We start from the raw sequence: 21,871 nt of genomic DNA on the forward strand, positions 1-21,871 counted from the left end.
GCTCCATGCTAGTGCCACTTCCTGGCAATTACACTAGCATTGTCTCCTGTGGAGCAGCGGCGTAGTGTAATTACAAGTGCATGCTCCATTCAAGTGAATGGAGCCAGTACTTGTAATTACACTGCACTTCCAAGAAGAATGGAGCGCAGCCCCCTCTTCAAACAGCTGATTGGCTTGGGTGCCGAGTGTGAGACCCCGTTGATCTGATATTGATGACCTATCCTGAGGATAGGTCATCAATATTTATTGTTGCATGACCCCATCAAGGCATTGTACTGCATTAAACTACCAATTTCATTCAATGCATTGTTTTACATCAATATATTCTGCAGTTTGGGTTAACACATTGTATTGCTAAAGTCTATCAGGCAGCAAATATTCTGCTGCCTGTCTCCCTGCCAACTCCAACTGGGCAATGTGGTCAGCAGCAATAATGGCAAAAATATCATGGCTGTACTGCATTTAGGAGAAATAACACATGCTCCTTGCATGGCACACGTGATAAATTTAGTGGTAAAATGTCTTTTGAAAAAGTACTGTGGCTTGCAGAAGGTGCTGGCAATGTCCAGGAGACTGCATTTCAGCCCTTCTTATGCGGCAAGATTTTCCCTCCTGGACTTGTAGCGACAGAACAGTCTGCGTCACATACTCAGGCCCTTTGGAAAGGCCACCAGATTTGTCAGTAGGGACAACTACCCCATGAACAATATCATCCCTTGATGTGTGTATTAGTGCAAATCCTCATTCTGATGCAACAAGGGTCAGTGGAAGAAGAACAGCTTCTGCATCTTGTGGGCACTCTGTAGCTGTTGTGGACCCATACTGGCAGAGTTCCATGGAGGAGGAAGTGGAGGAGGAGGGTGGAGAATGAGGAGCCACCAGTGAAGGAGGAAGAACAGGAGGAGTTTCTCTTGCAGGAGGACAAGGCTGATGATGATGATGACAACAACACTGGCGATAATGCCCAATCATCACATTGGCAGGCCGAAATGGAGAGAACTGGGTCTTTGGATACCCTGGAAAGCATGACAGGTTGTATGCTTGTTTGCTTATGTACTGACAAGCATCAAGCAATCTAAGGACTACTGGATAGCCATGCTTTTAAACCATTGCAATCAAAGCTGAGTGGCAAAATGTTTTCCTGTTGTTGAAAGGGAGGCAAAATTGCTGCATTTCCAGGATACACTATAAACACCGCTTGTTACAGCTTTCTGAAAGCAAACGCCTGCTGTCTGCTTATCTGACTAGGCGACCCTTCTCCACCACCTTTCAAGTCCCCCATCTACCGCCATCTTTGCTACCACAAGTTCCATAAGTCACAGCAGCAGCTAGTTCAATCTCATGGACATGATGGAGCAGTCTTTTTAAATGCCATGCCATGCTGAGGAAAATCAGTAAATTGAGATGTACCACATAAACAGCCATGTTCAGTCCTACCTGGACTGTGGATTTTTTCTTGGGCACATACCCTATTCCCTGACCTCATGGACTTCTGAATAGGCAGATTGGAACAGTGGCCGGAACTGGCCAATTTACTCTTGCTACACAGTCTTGTCCAGTTTCCAGCATCATCTCAGAGAGGTTTTTTAGTGCAGGTGGAGTGGTCACATACAGAAGGACAAAGTCCTCCTCATGCGTACAAAACATTGCCAGCAGCTATTGTCAAAATGAATGAGACATGGATCTGTGAGGATTTTCACATACCCCAGGCTGAGCCAATGGATCTTCCATTGCTGACAGTGTTTATTTATTGTCATCCCTATCGTGCCATTTCCGCTCTCTGCCTGCCTACCATCATGTTTCATATTGCATAGCTGATTCTGCTACTGCTGCCACCTCAGCCGCTACTTCCCCTACTGCCACTACTAATATCCCTACACAGCCAACACTACTACCCCTACATGGCCACACACACCTACTGCCTTGTCTGTTCTATTATGTGCTGCTACTGTTGCCACTAATATGGTTGCTACATGTCCCTACATATCTTATCTTACTTACAAGAATCTGCTCCATGAAGACATCATTTTTGGAACACTTGTTAAGATTGAGAACAATACACAGTTTTTTTCCCCCCATAACACTGTGAATTAAACACCATCTGCCACAATAAGGAACACTTTTAGGATTTTTTTTCTTTAGAAAGCATAGCAAATTTGATGGCACAGTGAATTTTCAAACAGCATGGCAACTATGTATTTTCCAATAGCTATATTACTATATGTTACTCTAACTTTATTTGCTGTGGCAGTTATTGCTTTAAGGGGCAGGGGCAAAAATTTGGATAAAAGAGAAAAAAAGACAAGTGAAAAAATGTTAGTCTTAGGGCTCATTCACACGGCCGTTGCCCCTCCGTTGCCGTATTGCGGCCCGCATACGGTGGGTTCGCAATACACGGGGCACCAGCCGTGTGCATTCCGTATGTGGCAGCCCCACGGCTGGTGCCCGTGCTGTCGACCGCAAATTACAGTCCGCAATGCATGGGCAACGGCCGTGGGGCTGCCACATGCGGAATGCACACGGCTGGTGCAACGGTCGTGTGAACAAGCCCTTAGTGTGAAAGTCATATACCAATTTGCACATTAATTGGAGCAATTTGGAAAATCTGACACAAACTAAATTTAAAATTCGCTCATCTTAAGGAGAGAAAAGGAGAGAGAAATTTTTTCCATGCATTAGAGTTTTGATTCAGGTACAATTGATTTGTAATCCCGATCGAATTTCTTTACCAATTTTGAAGAATCAGGCCTAAATCAGTTTTTGATAAATTTGCTCATCTCTAAGTTATAGAAACTTTTTACAAGTGCAAATCAGACATAATTACGTAATATACATTATTTTTTTGTCACTCAAGAATAATATTTATAATTTATAATGCTAATTCATAAATATATAACTCATGAAAAAATAGAAACTCTGCCCTCTTTTCATGGTGTTCCATTGCATATTGCAATAGCATGGCAATTGCCTTTTCCATTTTGCGTGAACACAAGAGTATAATTTGCCTTTAAAATTCTAATAAGGCATTTGCCAAGCTAAAATTCACCCTGATAGAAATTAAATACTAAACCTAGAAATAAATTGCAAGAGGAAATCTCATTAATATAGTCTTTGATCTCCTATTAAGAAGAACCTACCTGAAAGTTAAACTTTCCCTGAACAGATGCTTCAGAATCAAATGGCAGATTACACCTTCACAAAAGACACAGCAAGAGCACAGCAAATGTACTTAGCTGCCTCATACCAAATTATGCAAGATACATTACTTATCGCCTGCATATTAACAACAGACAACTTCTACCTGTATGATCCCATTTTCATGATGAGGTAGAGAAAAATATTAGGGTTTTCTCAGAATTGTTTGTTAATTGGCCCCATCTGCAGAATAGAAGTACAGAACAATTAAAAGGGCTATTACCGGGTGTATATTGGATATGGTGTGAGAGGTCTAGTGTATTTCAATTCAGTAGATGTTCCTATTGAAGTAAATTTAATTTCCATTAATCTAACATCCAGGTTAATTAAGTAGCGCGCAGACTCTTTTCACAAAACTTGATAGATTTGCTTTCATTGAATCTACAATATATTGCATAAAATATAATTTTTATAATGTATTCAGAATGTTCTGCCTTTTAGAAATCATAAGATATGTTTAACCCCTTCACACATTATCACGTACGTCATAATTAGAGATGAGCGACTTTTTCAAAAATTTGATTCGACGGTTCGACAAATTTTTCTGGAAAAATTTAATTTGATCCGAATAAATTTGCAGTGAATTACGTTAGAAAATGGCTATTTCCTGGCTGTTGAGAGCCTTTATAGTGGTGTAGAACACTGTGCCTTGTAGTAACATGCATAGGAAGTCTACTTTGGTAGTGAAATAATACTGTGAGTCCGTATGACATGCAGATGACAAGCGTCACTCTTAGAATCACTGCACACTTCGCTTATTAGGGCAATCACGGGGCCAAAACTGACAAAATAACTCAAGTAACTCAGACCGTTCCGTGCGACGCTGATGCAGAAAGTACTCCGTACTATAATGTTACCAAACCGGTAATCTTTTATTCAAAGTCAACGCGTTTCAGGGGCGAAAGGCCCCCTTCATCAGGACAATAAAACTTTCACATGCCTTTCGCCCCTGAAACGCGTCGACTTTGAATAAAAGATTACCGGTTTGGTAACATTATAGTACGGAGTCCTTTCTGCATCAGCGCCGCACGGAACGGTCTGAATTCTTTCTCCACTGCATCTTTCTTATTTTACTGAAATACGCCCCTATACGCTTTCACCAAAAATAACTGCAACAGTGCAGTGCATATATATTTGTCTTTTTTTATTAAAATTAGTGATGAGCGGCAGGGGTCATATTCGAATTTGCGATATTTCGCGAATATTTTATAGAATATCTGTTGAATATTCGCAAATTCGAATATTCGTTATATTCTACAAATTTTTTTACTCAAAATATCGGCAAGGTAATAATTGCTTAATATGCGAATATTACGTGATCAATACAGGCATGGGTCAAAAACGAAAATATACTATATAATTTAGTGCTATATATTAGTTTTTTAGAATATTCATCCTTTTTTTCTATCTGAAGTCATGATTCCTCCCTGCCTAAGTAACTTAAGCAGGAAGGAATCATGACTTCAGATGGAAAGAAAAGACGAATATTCTAAAAAACTAATATATTCGGTATAGTGCTAAATATTTGTTTTTTTTTAAATATTCGTAATATAGCAATATAGCGAATATTCAAAAAAATGTAATGTAGAGCAATTTAGCTAATATAGTGCTATAATCTTTTTTTATATATTTGTAATTTTTTTCCAAAAAAATGACAACTATTAGACAAAGAAGATTATAGCACTATATTAGCTAAATTGCTCTATATTAGTTTTTTTTTTTTTTTTTTCGAATATTCGCTATATTGCTATTCTTGTTTTAGAATATTACGAATATTCTAAAAATGAATATATTCGTTTTTCGAATATTCGTAATATTCTAAAATAAGAATATATAGCAATATAGCGAATATTCGAAAAAAAACAAAAAACGAATACCGGTAATGTTTCTCTCAATGAGCCTCATAAACAGCTAAGCCATACTAACCATAATTGATGGGCTTCTCCCCACTCCCTCCTCCTGGCAAATCTTCCTAATCTCCTCATAATGCTATCCTCCTGATCTTTCACTGGATCCCCATCATTTCTATTCCCCCTTACTCTCTTACTACTCTCTCACTTACTCACTTCCCTACCTTTTATCAAAATAACCCACACTTCATATCTGCACCTTTTAATGCTTATGATAATGTGGTATTGTTACTATTAGTTAAGTTCTTTTTTTGTTGTTTACTGTTCAAGTAGATGCTTCTCTGTGCATATGAACACAGGTTACATGCTGATTAGTTCCCAAAAAAACACCTTAATACTTTTATGGGTGATCAGAATTTCCTCACACTGGTCAATATAGAATACCTAGCTATATGTAGAGCCTTCCCCTACCCTCAAATTGAAGTGAGATGGCTGATATGATAATACCATCATTTAACGTCAAAGGCTTTAATGCCCCTTCTAAGAGATGCCAAATTCTTTCCTACATGAAGAGGAATAATTGCTCAGTTCTTCTATTACAAGAAACTCACTTCAAATTTAATCATTATCCTAATCTATCTCACTCCAATTTTCCTCAGTGGTTCCACTGCGTCTCTGGCTCCTCAGCATCTAGAGATGTTAGCGTGGGCTTTGGGAAAGGAATCCCATTTCAATATTGCTCCCAGACTCAAGATGTTGAGAGAAGATATATACTATTGAAGGGTTCCATAGCCAATCAAATGTACACGTTTATAAATATCTATGCCCCTAATACCAATCAAAAGGCTTGTTTGAAGTCCTCTTCCCAATTATTGATGCATTCAAAGAAGGAGTGGTTATCATGGTAGGAGACTTTAACTTAACACTAGAACCCCTAATGGATTCCTCATCCCAGAAATCCGCCCTATGATAGAGAGCCCTCAGTTCTATCCGTAAAAGACTCCAACATTCACATTTGATAGATGTTTGGAGAACCCTTAACCCATCTGTAAGGGACTATACTTTTTTTAAGAATGCACATGGTACCTACGAAAAACTAGATCATATTTTAATATCCACACCTGTGTCTTTGTTCCAAGGCAAAAATAGACTCAATCCATCTATCCAAACACTCTTCTGTAATGATTTCAATTTAAACTCCACAACTGCCCCCTAGATCTTATAATTGGAGACACAATGAACAACTGATCTCTTCTCCAGATGGTATAAGTTCTACATAGAAACTTATTCAAATAAAACAATAGCTGATCTTAGGGAGACCAGCTACAGAAAACACTGTGGAGCCTCATTTAAGAGTCTCGACACAGCAATCTAAATTGCAAAGCTCCCTGGGAAACAGTGATATGCAAAATAACCATGGAGCCCCAGTTATGGGTCTTCAACACAGTGAAAGCCAGATATCCCTCAAAGGAAGGAAAACCGAGAAAAAGGGTGTCCCCATTACAGAGATCACCGAATCCACCATATTACGTGGCCCCTATGTCAAGATCCCGCTCTTTTACAAGCTTTAAGGATGTGACAGGGAAAACCTAAGCCAGTTATCCATCCACAGACAGCTGTTTCGGGGTGTTCACTGTGTTGAAGACCCATAACTGGGGCTCCACTGTTATTTTGCATATCACTGTTTCCCAGGGAGCTTTGCACTTTGGATTGCTGTGTCGAGACTCTTGAATGAGGCTCCACTGTGTTTTCTGTAGCTGGTCTCCCTAAGATCAGCTATTGTTTTGTTTGAGTAGTCTCCAAGGCATTGCTCCCGGTTAGCCAGAATCCTACTCCACACTGATGAGGGGCAACACCCTGAAACAGCTGTCTGTGGATGGATAACTGGCTTAGGTTTTCCCCGTCACATCCTTAAAGCTTGTAAAAGAGCGGGATCTTGACATAGGGGCCACATACTTTGGTGGATTTGGTGAACTCTGTAATGGGGACACCCCTTTGCTCGGTTTTCCTTCCTTTGAGGGATTTCTGGCTTTCACTGTGTTGAAGACCCATACCTGGGGCTTCATGGTTATTTTGCATAACACAGAAACTTATGGAAGAATTCTTCCTTCTAAACTCCCATCCAGATATTTCCCCCCAAGTATTTTGGGATACCCATAAAGCCTATATGCAAGGCCAATTTATTAGTCTAGGCTCTTAACTAAACAAAAATAAAATAGAGCCCATATAGATGCACTACTATCTGAGATACAAAAGTTTCTCCATAAAAAATCCCTTTTAGAATCTCACTTATCCCGTCTTGGTGAACTGCGAGCAGATTTAAAAAACCACCTTAATATAACAACTGCCAAAAACTTCCTACACTCCCAATATAAATATTTTGCTCACGGAGACAAAGCCTCCAAATTTATGATAAATAGGATCAAACAGAGAAAGGCACACAATTATATTTGCAGGATTGCCAGGTCAGGAGGAGAGTCAGCCTTCACGACAAAAGATATAGCCCTCCAATTCCAAAAGTATTATCAATCCCTCTACAATCTCTCAGAACATGAAGTAGGGAACGAGGTCCCATCTAATTTAGACTCCATAAAAGGGTTCCTCCAATCTATCTCACTCCCCAAATTAGATGCCTCTCAAAGAGAGATCCTGAGCTCTCCCTTCTCCCCTAAAGAACTATTATTAGCCATAAAACAGCTCCCCAAGAATAAGGCTCCAGGCCCAGATGGCCTTCCAGCCCTATACTATCGCACTTTTAGCAAACCTTTACTGCCACACCTACTTAACATTTGCAGCCTGTCCTTGCAAGGTAACCCTTTATCCTTCGATATGACGAAAGCACACATAACCATCATTCCAAAGAAGGAAAAGACCCAGCCCAATGTGCCAATTATCACCCCATCTCCTTATTGAATTTGGACCTAAAACTCCTGGCCAAAATGATGGCAAATCGCCTTTCACCCCTCCTACCAATATTGATTCATAGAGACCAGACTGGTTTTAGTATGGAAAGGGAGGGCAAGGACAACTCTGCCAGAATTTTAAGATTTTAAGTCAGACTTCCAGATGCTTTCATTAGAGCGATTTTCTCTATGTATCTTAAAGCCTCAGCATCGGTGATTGTGAATAATACTATCTCATAGAAACATAGAATGTGTTGGCAGATAAGAACCATTTGGCCCATCTAGTCTGCCCATTATACTGAATACTATGAATAGCCTTTGGTCCTATCTTATATGAAGGATGGCCTTATGCCTATCCCATGCATGCTTAAACTCCTTCACTGTATTTGCAGCTACCACTTCTGCAGGAAGGCTGTTCCATGCATCCACTACTCTCTCAGTAATGTAATACTTCCTGATATTACTTTTATACCTTTGCCCCTCTAATTTAAAACTATGTCCTCTTGTAGCAGTTTTTCTTCTTTTAAATATTCTCTCCTCTTTTACCTTGTTGATTCCCTTTATGTATTTAAAAGTTTCTATCATATCCCCTCTGTCTCGTCTTTCTTTCAAGCAATACATGTTAGGCTACTTTCATACTAGTGTTCGGGGTTCCGCTTGTGAGCTCCGTCTGAAGGCTCTCACAAGCGGCACCAAACGGATCCATAGAGCCCCAATGCATTCTGAGTGGATGCGGATCCGCTCAGAATGCATCAGGATGGCTCCGCTTGGCCTCCGTTCCGCTCAGCAGGCAGACATCCGAACGCAGCTTGCAGCGTTCGGGTGTCCGCCTGGCCGTGCGGAGCCAAACGGATCCGTCCAGACTTACAATGTAAGTCAATGGGGATGGATCCGTTTAAAGTTGACACAATATGGTGCAATTTCAAACGGATCCGTCCCCCATTGACTTTCAATGTAAAGTCTGGACGGATCCGTCTGACTAACTTTCACACTTAGAATTTTTTCTGAACTATAATGCAGACGGATCCGTTCTGAACGGATCCCAACGTTTGCATTATAGGAGCGGATCCGTCTTTGCAGACACCGGACGGATCCGCTCTGAACGCAAGTGTGAAAGTAGCCTTAAGGTCCTTTAATATTTCCTGGTAAGTTTTATCCTGCAATCCATGTACTAGTTTAGTAGATCTTCTCTGAACTCTCTCCAAAGTATCAATATCCTTCTGGAGATATAGTCTCCAGTACTGAGCACAATACTCCAAATAAGGTCTCACTAGTGCTCTGTAGAGCGGCATGAGCACCTCCCTCTTTCTACTGGTAATGCCTCTCCCTATACACCCAAGCATTCTGCTAGCATTTTCTGCTGCTCTATGACATTGTCTGCCTACCTTTAAGTCTTCTGAAATAATGACCCCTAAATCCCTTTCCTCAGATACTGAGGTTAGGACTGTATCACTGATTTTATATTCTGCTCTTGGGTTTTTATGCCCCAGGTGCATTATCTTGCACTTATCAATATTACATTTTAGTTGCCAGAATTTTGACCATTTCTCTAGTTTTCCTAAATCCTTTTCCATTTGCTGTATCCCTCCAGAAACATCAACCCTGTTACAAATCTTTATGTTATCAGCAAAAAGACACACCTTACCATCGAGGCCTTCTGCAAATTCGCTGATAAAGATATTAAACAATATGGGTCCCAGAACAGATCCCTGAGGTACCCCACTGGTAACAAGACCATGGTCTAAATATACTCCATTGACTACAACCCTCTGTTGTCTGTCCCTTAGCTGCTGCCTAATAGTGATGATCGGCAGGGGCAATATTCGAATTCGCGATATTTCGTGAATATTTGGGCGAATATTCGCCATATATTCGAGAATTCGCGAATTCGTGATCTCCAGGCATTATTTTCCTGATTGCATAAAATTCGCATAAACATTTTCGCATAAAAATTCGCATGAACTGGTATTTAAAAAAAAAATCTAATATTTGCGATTACGGATATATTTTGGGATATTCTAAATATTCGGGAATTCTCGAAGTGCCAATATTCGCAATTAAAATTCGCAATTCGAATATTCGTGATCAACACTACTGCCTAATCCATTCAACAATATGGGAGTCCAAGCACAAAGACTGCAATTTATTGATAAGCCTTCTATATGGGACAGTATCAAAAGCCTTACTAAAGTCTAGATAAGCGATGTCTACTGCTCCTCCGCCATCTATTATTTTAGTCACCCAATCAAAAAAATTAGTTTGACATGATCTCCCTGAAGTATACCCATGCTGTTTTTCATCTTTCAATCCATGGGATTTTAGATGTTCCACAATCCTCTCCTTAAGTATGGTTTCCATTAATTTCCCCAGCATTGATGTCGGGCTTACTGGCCTATAGTTGCCCGATTCCTCCCTACTACCTTTCTTGTGAATGGGCACAACATTTGCTAATTTACAATCTTCTGGGACGACTCCTGTTGCCAGTGATTGGTTAAATAAATCTGTTAATGGTTTTGATAGTTCACCGCTAAGCTCTATTAATCGCTTTGGGTGTATCCCATCAGGCCCCTGTGACTTATTTGTATTAATTTTAGACAGCTGACTTAGAACCTCTTCCTCTCTAAAGACACATGCATCAAAAGATGCATTAGTCTTCCTTCCTAACTGAGGTCCTTTTCCTTCATTTTCCTTTGTAAAAACTGAACAGAAGTATTAATTGAGGCAGTCAGCTAGTTCTTTATCTTCTTCCATATACCTTCCTTCTTTTGTTTTAAATTTGCTAATTCCTTGTTTTAGTTTCCTTTTTTCATTTATGTGTCTGAAGAATGTCTTATTGCCTTTTTTCAATGACTGAGCTAATTTCTCTTCTGCCTGTGCTTTAGAAGCTCTTATAACTTGTTTGGCCTCTCTCTGCCTAATCTTATAAATTTGCCTGTCATCCTCGTATATATATATATTTTTTATAATTGCTAAAGGCTATCTTTTTGTTTTTAATGATTTTGGCCACTTCTGCTGAGTACCACAGTGGTCTCTTCCTTTTTTTGCTTTTACTGACAAGCCTAATGCAATTATCTGTTGCCTTCAATAGTGCCACTTTTAAGTAGTCCCATTTCTCCTGGACTCCATTGAAACTGTTCCAATCTGATAGGGACTCTTATACCACTAATCTAATTTTAGAAAAGTCAGTTTTTCTAAAATCTAAAACTTTTGTTTTTGTGTGGTGAGACTCAGTCACTGTACTTATAGTAAACCACACTGACTGGTGATCACTAGATCCCAAGCTTTCCCCTACAGTAATATAAGATACCAAATTCCCATTTGTGAATACTAAATCTAAAATGGCCTCCTTCTGGTTTAGCTCCTCAACTACTTGCTGTAGAGATAATCCCAGTAGGGAATTTAGACTATCTGTACTCCTGGCAGAACTAGCTATTTTGGTTTTCCAGTTGACATCAGGAAGATTAAAGTCTCCCGTAATGATAACTTCCTCTTTCAATGTCATTTTAGCTATTTCCTCAACTAGTAGATCATCTAATTCTTTGACTTGGCTAGGTGGTCTATATATCACACCTACACGAGTTACCTTATGATTATCAAGCTGCAAGGTAACCCAAACTGACTCTAAATTGGTCTCACTAACCTTGTAATAAATTAGATTTTATGCTATCTTTCACATACAGGGCCACCACTCCCCCTTTCTTGCCTTCTCTGTCTTTCCTATATAGAGAGAACCCTGGTATTGTTATATCCCAGTCATTACTCCCATTGAACCATGTCTCAGTAACAGCCACTAAATCCATATTCTCAAATGCCATTATAGACTCAAGTTCATTGATCTTATTCCCTAAACTGCGAGCATTTGTAGACAAGACTCTGAGCTTGTCATTTCATAACCTATGTGCTACTGGCATCTTCTGGCATTGTTCCGGGGGGCAGTCGGACTGCTGTATTATCACTATTTTGCCCCCCTTTCCTAGTTTAAATGCTCCTTAGCAAATACTTTGAACTGTTCACTGAGGACATTCCTTCCCTTGAGAGAAAGATGCAAACCATCTTTCTTGTACAGTTCTTTTCCATTCCAACGAGAGCTAACATGAGACACAAAGCCAAACCCTTGGTTTAGACACTATTCACCAAGCCATACATTGAATTTCTTAATGCGGATCTCGCCTACCTTCCCTATTAGGAACGGAACTAGACAGGGATGACCACTTTGCCCCCTAATTTTTGTAATAATCATGGAACCACTGCTCCAAACTATCCATCAAGAAAACAAGATTCGGGGTATTAAGTTAGGTAATAAGGAACACAAGGTGGCGGCATTTGCTGACGACCTTATGGTAATAACAACTAACCCGGAAACCTCTTTTCCCCTAATTTATGAGTCTGACCTGTTGGAGAGATTTTGACTAGGGATGAGCGAACCCGAACTGTATAGTTCTGGTTCGTATCGGATTTTGGGGTGTCCGTGACACGGACCCGAACATTTTCGTAAAAGTCCGGGTTCGGGTTCGGTGTTCGGCGCTTTCTTGGCGCTTTTTGAAAGGCTGCAAAGCAGCCAATCAACAAGCGTCATACTACTTACCCCAAGAGGCCATCACAGCCATGCCTACTATTGGCATGGCTGTGATTGGCCAGTGCAGCATGTGACCCAGCCTCTATATAAGCTTGGGTCACGTAGCGCTGCACGTCACTCTGCTGTTACAAGTGTAGGGAGAGGTTGCAGCTGCGACGTTAGGGTGAGATTAGGCAGTGATTAACTCCTCCAAAACACTTAAGACAGTGATCGATCTACAGCTGTGGATCATTGAACTGCTGCTACTCAATTTCTCACAGTTTTTTGGCTGCCCAGAGCGTTTTTCAGTCACTTTTTTCTGGGGTGATCGGCGACCATTTTGTGGCTGGTGGTGCGCCAGCACAAGCTGCCACCAAGTCCATTTAACCATCAATAGTGTGGTTATTTTTTGCTATATCCTACATCAGGGGCAAGCTGTCACCAAGTCCATTTAACCATCAATAGTGTGGTTATTTTTTGGCTATATCCTACATCAGGGGCAAGCTGCCACCAAGTCCATTTAACCATCAATAGTGTGGTTATTTTTTTGCTATATCCTACATCAGGGGCAAGCTGCCACCAAGTCCATTTAAACATCAATAGTGTGGTTATTTAAATCTATCCATAAAAGGGTATATTAGATTCAAGGTGCTGATAGGGTCATTCTCAATAACTTCACACACACGCTACTGTGCATATCTAAGTCTAATTCTGTCCGTAAACGTATACCTGTCACCCAGCGCCTAAATAATAGGCCTCAAATTTATATTCAGCTAAATCTGTGGCTATTGCTGTAGCTGGTTAAGTTATATTGTGTCCGTCAAAGCACAGTTTTTGTTCTGGTTTGAAATACAATTCCCAACCTAGCAATTTCCTAAATTAGTGGTTTCTGCTGTATCAGGCCTACTTTAAATCTATCCCTAACAGAGTATATTAGATTCAAGGTGCTGATAGGGTCATTCTCAATAACTTCACACACACGCTACTGTGCATATCCAAGTCTAATTCTGTCCGTAAACGTATACCTGTCACCCAGCGCCTAAATAATAGGCCTCAAATTTATATTTAGCTAAATCTGTGGCTATTGCTGTAGCTGGTCAAGTTATTTTGTGTCCGTCAAAGCACAGTTTTTGTTCTGGTTTGAAATACAATTCCCAACCTAGCAATTTCCTAAATTAGTGGTTTCTGCTGTATCAGGCCTACTTTAAATCTATCCCTAAAAGGGTATATTAGATTCAAGGTGCTGATAGGGTCATTCTCAATAACTTCACACACACGCTACTGTGCATATCCAAGTCTAATTCTGTCCGTAAACGCATACCTGTCACCCAGCGCCTAAATAATAGGCCTCAAATTTATATTCAGCTAAATCTGTCATTACTGCTATGCCTGTATTAGTGTAATACGGTACCTAAATAGATAGCCAGATAGTGTTAGGTGTCTGTAAAAAAAGGCCTGAATTTGAATTCAATACATTGGGCCAAATAATATTTTTCTTATTGTGGTGAACGGTAACAATGAGGAAAACCTCTAGCAAGGGACGCGGACATGGTCGTGGTGGTGTAAGTGGACCCTCTGGTGCTGGGAGAGGACGTGGCCGTTCTGAGAATATATATATTTTTTTGTACTGAAATAGGTAACTAAACGCTTTGACCCCAAATAACTGCAACAGTGAAGTGCGTATATATTTTTATTTTTGTACTGAAATAGGTCACTAAAGGCATTCACCTCAAATAACAGCAACAGTAAATAGCATATATATTTTTCTTTTTGTACTGAAATAGACCACGAAACAATTTTGCCACAAATAACTGCAACAGTGAAGTGCGTATTTATTTTTCTTTTTGTACTGAAATAGTCTACTAAACAATTTTGCCACAAATAACTGCAACAGTGTAGTGCGTATACAGTCAGGTCCATAAATATTGGGACATTGACACAATTCTAACATTTTTGTCTCTATACACCACTACAATGGATTTAAAATCCAAATCAGGTGAACGGTGTAGGTATTATAACAGTTTGCATATGTGCCTCCCACTTTTTACGGGACCAAATGTAATTGGACAATTGGCTTCTCAGCTGTCCCACGGCCAGGTGTGTGTTATTCCCTCATTATCCCAATTACAGTGAGCAGATAAACGGTCCAGATTTCATTTCAAGTGTGCTTTTTGCATTTGGAATCTGTTGCTGTCAACTCTCAAGATGAGATCCAAAGAGCTGTCACTATCAGTGAAGCAAGGCATCATTAGACTGAAAAAACAAAACAAACCCATCAGAGAGATAGCAAAAACATTAGGCGTGGCCAAAACAACTGTTTGGAACATTCTTAAAAAGAAGAAACGCACCGGTGAGCTCATCAACACCAAAAGACCCAGAAGACCACGGAAAACAACTGTGGTGGATGACCGAATAATTATTTCCCTGGTGAAGAAAGCACCCTTCACAACAGTTGGCCAGATCAAGAACACTCTCCAGAAGGTAGGTGTATGTGTGTCAAAGTCAACAATCAAGAGAAGTAGTAATAGAGTAATGAGCGAGCACTCATACACTTGGCAACCAGATTGACATGTGCAGAAAATATTTATTATATCCCCATAAAATACAAGTAATAAAATTTATAAGAACAATGTAGCAATAATATACAACATTACAGTCACATATATTGTGGTAGATATGATCAACACTATATTCATATGACTCAATAGTGTCGATAAATTCAATAATATATATCACACCAAGAAACTTCAAGTATATGCTGTTATTTGGGAAAGAGGGGGTATTATCTTCTAGAGCTCTATCCCAATTTGGGAAACTGAATGTCACTGAAAATGTTGTAGGTGTATTCACTGGGAGCGCAATATGTTCATAAAGTGTCCACAGGAATCCTGATCATGTGAAAAGTCTCTTATAGCATATCCTTTTAAGGTCGATATGAGCTTTGGATTGGAGAAAACTTTAAATCGATGTTTGGCCATACAGTATTATCGGAGGCTTTTCAATGCAGGTACATCACTTGTTTCACCATACGCTTTACGGGTAGATTCACTCTCCCTTCCTCAGTTGACCACTGAGGAAGGGAGAGTGAATCTACCCGTAAAGCGTATGGTGAAACAAGTGATGTACCTGCATTGAAAAGCCTCCGATAATACTGTATGGCCATACAGAAGAAAATCTCTACAGTAAAGGATTAACTATTCTTATCGTCGAAAGCTGCACCAAAGGAAATTGCGGAACAGAGTGGCAACTCCTGCGATCTTTGGAACTCCCGCAAAATTTAAACCAGCTTGCTGTATGGAGCGACTGAATAAGCCGGCAAATATTTAAAGCTCCATTGAAGCAATAGGGAGACAGCAGACGCTAGACGGTAAGCCAAACATCGATTTAAAGTTTTCTCCAATCCAAAGCTCATATCGACCTTAAAAGGATATGCTATAAGAGACTTTTCACATGATCAGGATTCCTGTGGACACTTTATGAACATATTGCGCTCCCAGTGAATACACCTACAACATTTTCAGTGACATTCAGTTTCCCAAATTGGGATAGAGCGCTAGAAGATAATACCCCCTCTTTCCCAAATAACAGCATATACTTGAAGTTTCTTGGTGTGATATATATTATTGAATTTATCGACACTATTGAGTCATATGAATATAGTGTTGATCATATCTACCACAATATATGTGACTGTAATGTTGTATATTATTGCTACATTGTTCTTATAAATTTTATTACTTGTATTTTATGGGGATATAATAAATATTTTCTGCACATGTCAATCTGGTTGCCAAGTGTATGAGTGCTCGCTCATTACTCTATAACTACATTTGCCTTTAAGAGAGGGTGGGGTGATTCCCTCTATATGAGCTTGCAGCACCATACCTTAACTACTTGCTAGTGAGCCACCACAACCTACCACTATAATCAAGAGAAGACTTCACCAGAGTGGATACAGAGGGTTCACCTTAAGATGGAAACCATTAGTGAGCCTCAAAAACAGGAAGGCCAGATTAGAGTTTGCCAAATGATATCTAAGAAAGCCTTCACAGTTCTGGAACAACATCCAATGGACAGATGAGACCAAAATCAACTTGTACCAGAGTGATGGGAAGAGAAGAGTATGGAGAAGGAAAGGAACTGCTCATGATCCTAAGCATACCACCTCATCAGTGAAGCATGGTGGTGGTAGTGTCATAACGTGGGCATGTATGGCTGCCAATGGAACTGGTTCTCTTGTATTTATTGATGACTTGACTGCTGACAAAAGCAGCAGGATTAATTCTGAAGTGTTTCAGGCAATATTATCTGCTCATATTGAGCCAAATGCTTCAGAACTCATTGGACGGCGCTTCACAGTGCAAATCGACAATGTCCCAAAGCATACTGCAAAAGCAACCAAATAGTTTTTTAAGGGAAAGAAGTGCAATGCTATGCAATGTCCAAGTCAATCACCTGACCTGAAACCTATTGAGAATGCATTTCACTTGCTGAAGACAAAACTGAAAGGAAAATGCCCCAAGAACAAGCAGGAACTGAAGACAGTTGCAGTAGAGGTCTGGCAGAGCATCACCAGGGATGAAACCCAGCGTCTGGTGATGTCTATGTGTTCCAGACTTCAGGCTATAATTGACTGCAAAGGATTTGCAACCAAGTATTAAAAAGTGAATGTTTGATTTATGATTATTATTCTGTTCTATTAGTTTTGGTCCCGTAACAAGTGGGAGGCACATATGCAAACTGTTGTAATTCCTGCACCGTTCACCTGATTTGGATGTAACTGCTATCAAATTAAAGCTGACAGTCTGCAGTTAAAGCACATCTTGTTCGTTTCATTTCAAATCCATTGTGGTTGTGTATAGAGCCAAATATGTGTAATGACCGGCGTCACGCACAGGGAGGGAAAAGGGAAAGCCCTGCCCAAGGGAGAGGGAAAGGTGGTGACCCCTGACTCACCTTGCGGCTGGCACCTGACTGCCCTGACGTCCCTAGACGGGTTCCTCACCCGTGCGGCGATCACGTGCCTAAACCCTGGCTTTCCCTAAAATGAGCCCTAGATAGTGAACGGGCCGGTGGGATCGCTAGTCTGCACCACTGACACTAAGAGGGAAATACCAGGGAGAGGACAGACAATACAGACAAACACATACACCCAGGTGGGCGACCACAGCAGACCACAAAGGTCCAACAGGGATCCGGAGGGTAGCGTTCTGGACCAACAACCAGAGAACGCAGCAACACAGCTCCAGAGGGTCAGAATAGATGTCCAGGGAGGAAGCTCTATATCTGGCAACCAGAGAAGTGTGAGAGGGGAATATAAGGAGGTTGGGAGTACTGGACAAGGAACAGCTGAGGAGAAGGAGCTACGGATCCCTGAGTGAGCCAAAAAGGGTTGCAAAGCAAACCCAGAAAGCTACCATAAGGAAACAGCCCTATCTTACATAGAGCGCGCAGCCAACCGCTGCGACTTCCTGACCCCGGGTATAACGGAGTCAGGCGTGGTTCTTAACACCCTCGTGACAATATGTTAGAATTGTGTCCATGTCCCAATATTTATGGACCTGACTGTATATTTCCTTTCTGTACTGAAACAGGCCACTAAACGCTTTCAACACATATAACTGCAGATGTGAACTGAGAATATATTTTTATTTTTGTACTGAAATAGGCCACTAAACGCTTTCGCCACAAATAACTGCAACAGTGAAGTGTGTATATATTTTTCTTTTTGTACTGAGATAGGCCACTAAACGCATTCACCACAAATAACAGCAACAGTGAAGTGTATATATTTTTCTTTTTGTACTGAAATAGGTCACTAAACGCTTTCACCACAAATAATTGCAACAGTAAAGTGCGTATATATTTATCTTTCTGTACTTAAATAGGCCACTAAACGCTTTCACCACAAATAACTGCAACAGTGAAATGCATATATATTTTTCTTTTTGTACTGAAATAGGCTACTAAATGCATTCACCACAAATAACAGCAACAGTGAAGAACGTATATATTTTTCTTTTTGTACTGAAATAGGCCACTAAACGCTTTCACCTCAAATAACTGCAACAGTAAAGTGCGTATATATTTATCTTTCTGTACTTAAATAGGCCACTAAATGCTTTCAACACATATAACTGCAGAAGTGAACTGAGAATATATTTTTCTTTTTGTACTGAAATAGGCTACTAAATGCATTCACCACAAATAACAGCAACAGTGAATTGCAAATATATTTTTTGTTTTGTACTGAAATTGCCTACGAAACAATGTCGCCACAAATAACTGCAACAGTGTAGTGCGTATATATTTTTCTTTCTGTACTGAAATAGGCCACTAAACGCTTTTAACACATATAACTGCAGAAGTGAACTGAGAATATATTTTTCTTTCTGTACTAAAATAGGCCACTAAACACATTAACCACGAATAAATTCAACAGTAAAGTGCATATATATTTTACTTTTTGCACAGAAATAGGCCACTAAACACATTCACCACAAATAAATTCAACAGTAAAGTGCGTATATATATATTTTTTTGTACTGAAATAGGCCAATAAACGCTTTCAACACATATAACTACAGAAGTGAAATGAGAATGTATTTATATTTTTGTACTGAAATAGGCCACTAAACACTCTCGCCACAAATAACTGCAACAATGTAGTGTGTATATAACAGCAACAGTGAAGAACGTATATATTTTTCTTTTTTTACTGAAATAGGCCACTAAACGCTTTCACCACAAATAACTGCAACAGTGAAATGCATATATATTTTTCTTTTTGTACTGAAATAGGCCACTTTTATCACATATATCTGCAGAAGTGAATTGAGAATACATTTTTCTTTTTGTACCGAAAAAGGCAACTAAATGCTTTGACCACAAATAACTGCAAGAGTGAAGAACGTTTATATTTTTCTTTTTGTACTAAAATAGGCCACTAAACGCTTTCACCTCAAATAACTGCAACAGTAAAGTGCGTATATATTTTTCTTTCTGTACTAAAATAGGCCACTAAATGCTGTCACCACAAATAACTGCAACAGTGAAATGCATATATATTTTTCTTTTTGTACTGAAATAGGCCAATAAATGCTTTCAACACATATAACTGCAGAAGTGAACTGAGAATGTATTTATATTTTTGTACTGAAATAGACCACTAAGCACTTTCAACACATATAACTGCAGAAGTGAACTGAGAATATATTTTTCTTTTTGTACTGAAATAGGCAACTAAACGCTTTGACCACAAATAACTGCAACAGTGAAGTGCGTATATATTTTTCTTTTTGTACTGAAATAGGCCACTAAAAGCATTCACCTCAAATAACAGCAACAGTGAATTGCATATATATTTTTCTTTTTGCACTGAAATAGGCCACAAAACAATGTCGTTTCAAATAACTGCAACAATAAAGTGCGTATATATTTTTCTATCTGTACTTAAATAGGCCACTAAATGCTTTCACCACATATAACTGCAGAAATGAAATGCGTATATATTTTTCTTTTTGTACTAAAATAGTCCACTAATGGTTTTTAAACAAAGCACTTGCACCCCATTAACAAGAACAAATTGCTGGAATGATAGAGCTGTATATTGGCTATTTGGATCCTCAAATAATCCTTTCCCTGCACTTGTAAATCACTTTTCTAGCACTGTCCCTAGCACCTTCTGATGTTTCTCCCTGCACTAAAATGTTGTGAAATGATTCCTCCCTATCCTTTCCCTGCACTTATAAATATTTTTTTTTTCAGTTTTTTTTCCCACAATAAAATTTTTTTGATTGCTGTGCCTAGCTCCTTCTCATGTCTGTCCCTGCACTCAGAACGCTGGAAAATGTCTGAATCTAAGATGGCCACCATATTTATAGGGCTGTGACATCACAGGGCTGGCTGGCTGCTGATTGGCTGCATGCATGGCATTATGGGTCATCCTGCCTTCTCAGAGTTCCTTGCCTCGTTTTCTCACACATGCAGCTGCCATTTTGCCGCCATTTTAGAAAAAAATGCTTTTTGTTACCATGAAGTGCGAGGAAATTCACATTTGTTGCGAATCTAATTTTTCCTGAAATTTTGATGGAATTCCACTTTTTCAGCTTTGATTAGTTTTTTTTTCTAAATATGATGGCAGCTGAGCTGCCGGCAATAAGAGTTCTCTCTCCTCTTACATATGAGAGGAGAGAGTGAAGCCACAGATGCCCCCAAAAGGTTCTCCAGCAATCGGATCTAGGAGGATGATCCCAATTTTTCCCTAATGGAGCCCCCCAATTAAAAGAAGCAAACAAACAAACCCATACAATGGCACAGGCATGCACAGTTACTGTGCTCAGGCTCTGCCTGCATAATCGTATAGATCAGGGACCATTACTATTGGTTTCTGTTTATGTGATCTCTATAATAACCCTATCATGGAGATCACATTCAGTATATTAGTATATTTACTAGCACAGCTAGGACAGGGCCTGTGCTTCTCTCTCCCCTCAGTATAGTTGTCCTGGGAGGTGAGGACTAATACAACTAGGACATGGCCTGTGCTTCTTTCTCCCCCCAGTGCAGTTGTTCTGGGAGGTAAGGACTAGGACAGTTAGGACATGGCCTGTGCTTCTCTCTCCCCTCAGTGCAATTGTTCTGGGAGGTGAGAGAGATCAGACTTTTGTCCTGACTGTACACTTCAAAGTGAATAAGAGACAAAATCAATCAAATTAATTCATAAACTGTCCATTGCTGTCGGTCAGTGGGTGTCTGTTACCAGGCATCCGTTAGCATCCATCTGTAACTGTCAATCAGTGGACATCCATCCTTAGGCGTCCGTTACAGTCCGTCTGTTACTGATGGTCAGTGGGCATTTGTCATTAGACGTCCATTAGTGTCTGTCCGTTACTGACGGTCAGTGGGTGTAAATTAGTGTCCGTCCATAACTGTCGGTCAGTGGGCATCTATCACTGTCCGTCAGTTACAGTTGGACTCAGTGGGCATCTATTAGGGTCTGTCGATAAGTGTTGGTCAGTGGGCATCTATTAGGGTCCATCCATAACTGTTGGTTAGTGGATGTCCATTATTGTCCATCCAATCGCTACTGGACTTTTATTTTTAATGTTATTTTAGGGTGGTATACTGTATACGTAAATATAATTTTTTTCTCTTACTGGGCCTGCTAATAAAAAATGGCTCGAAGATTGTATAGTGTGGAGCAGGCATATGACTTTTTATGCTCCGACAGTTCCAATAGAAAATCGGACACCGCTTCAGAGGCGGAAATCTGAGATAGCAGTGACTGTAGCTCCACTTCCATCCCTGGATCCCATAGCCCTATGGTGGTAGACTTTGTCATCTTATCACATTCACAACCTAGCATT

Source organism: Bufo bufo, chromosome 4 (genome assembly GCF_905171765.1).
Source record: "Bufo bufo chromosome 4, aBufBuf1.1, whole genome shotgun sequence".
In the NCBI taxonomy this organism is placed as follows: domain Eukaryota; kingdom Metazoa; phylum Chordata; class Amphibia; order Anura; family Bufonidae; genus Bufo; species Bufo bufo.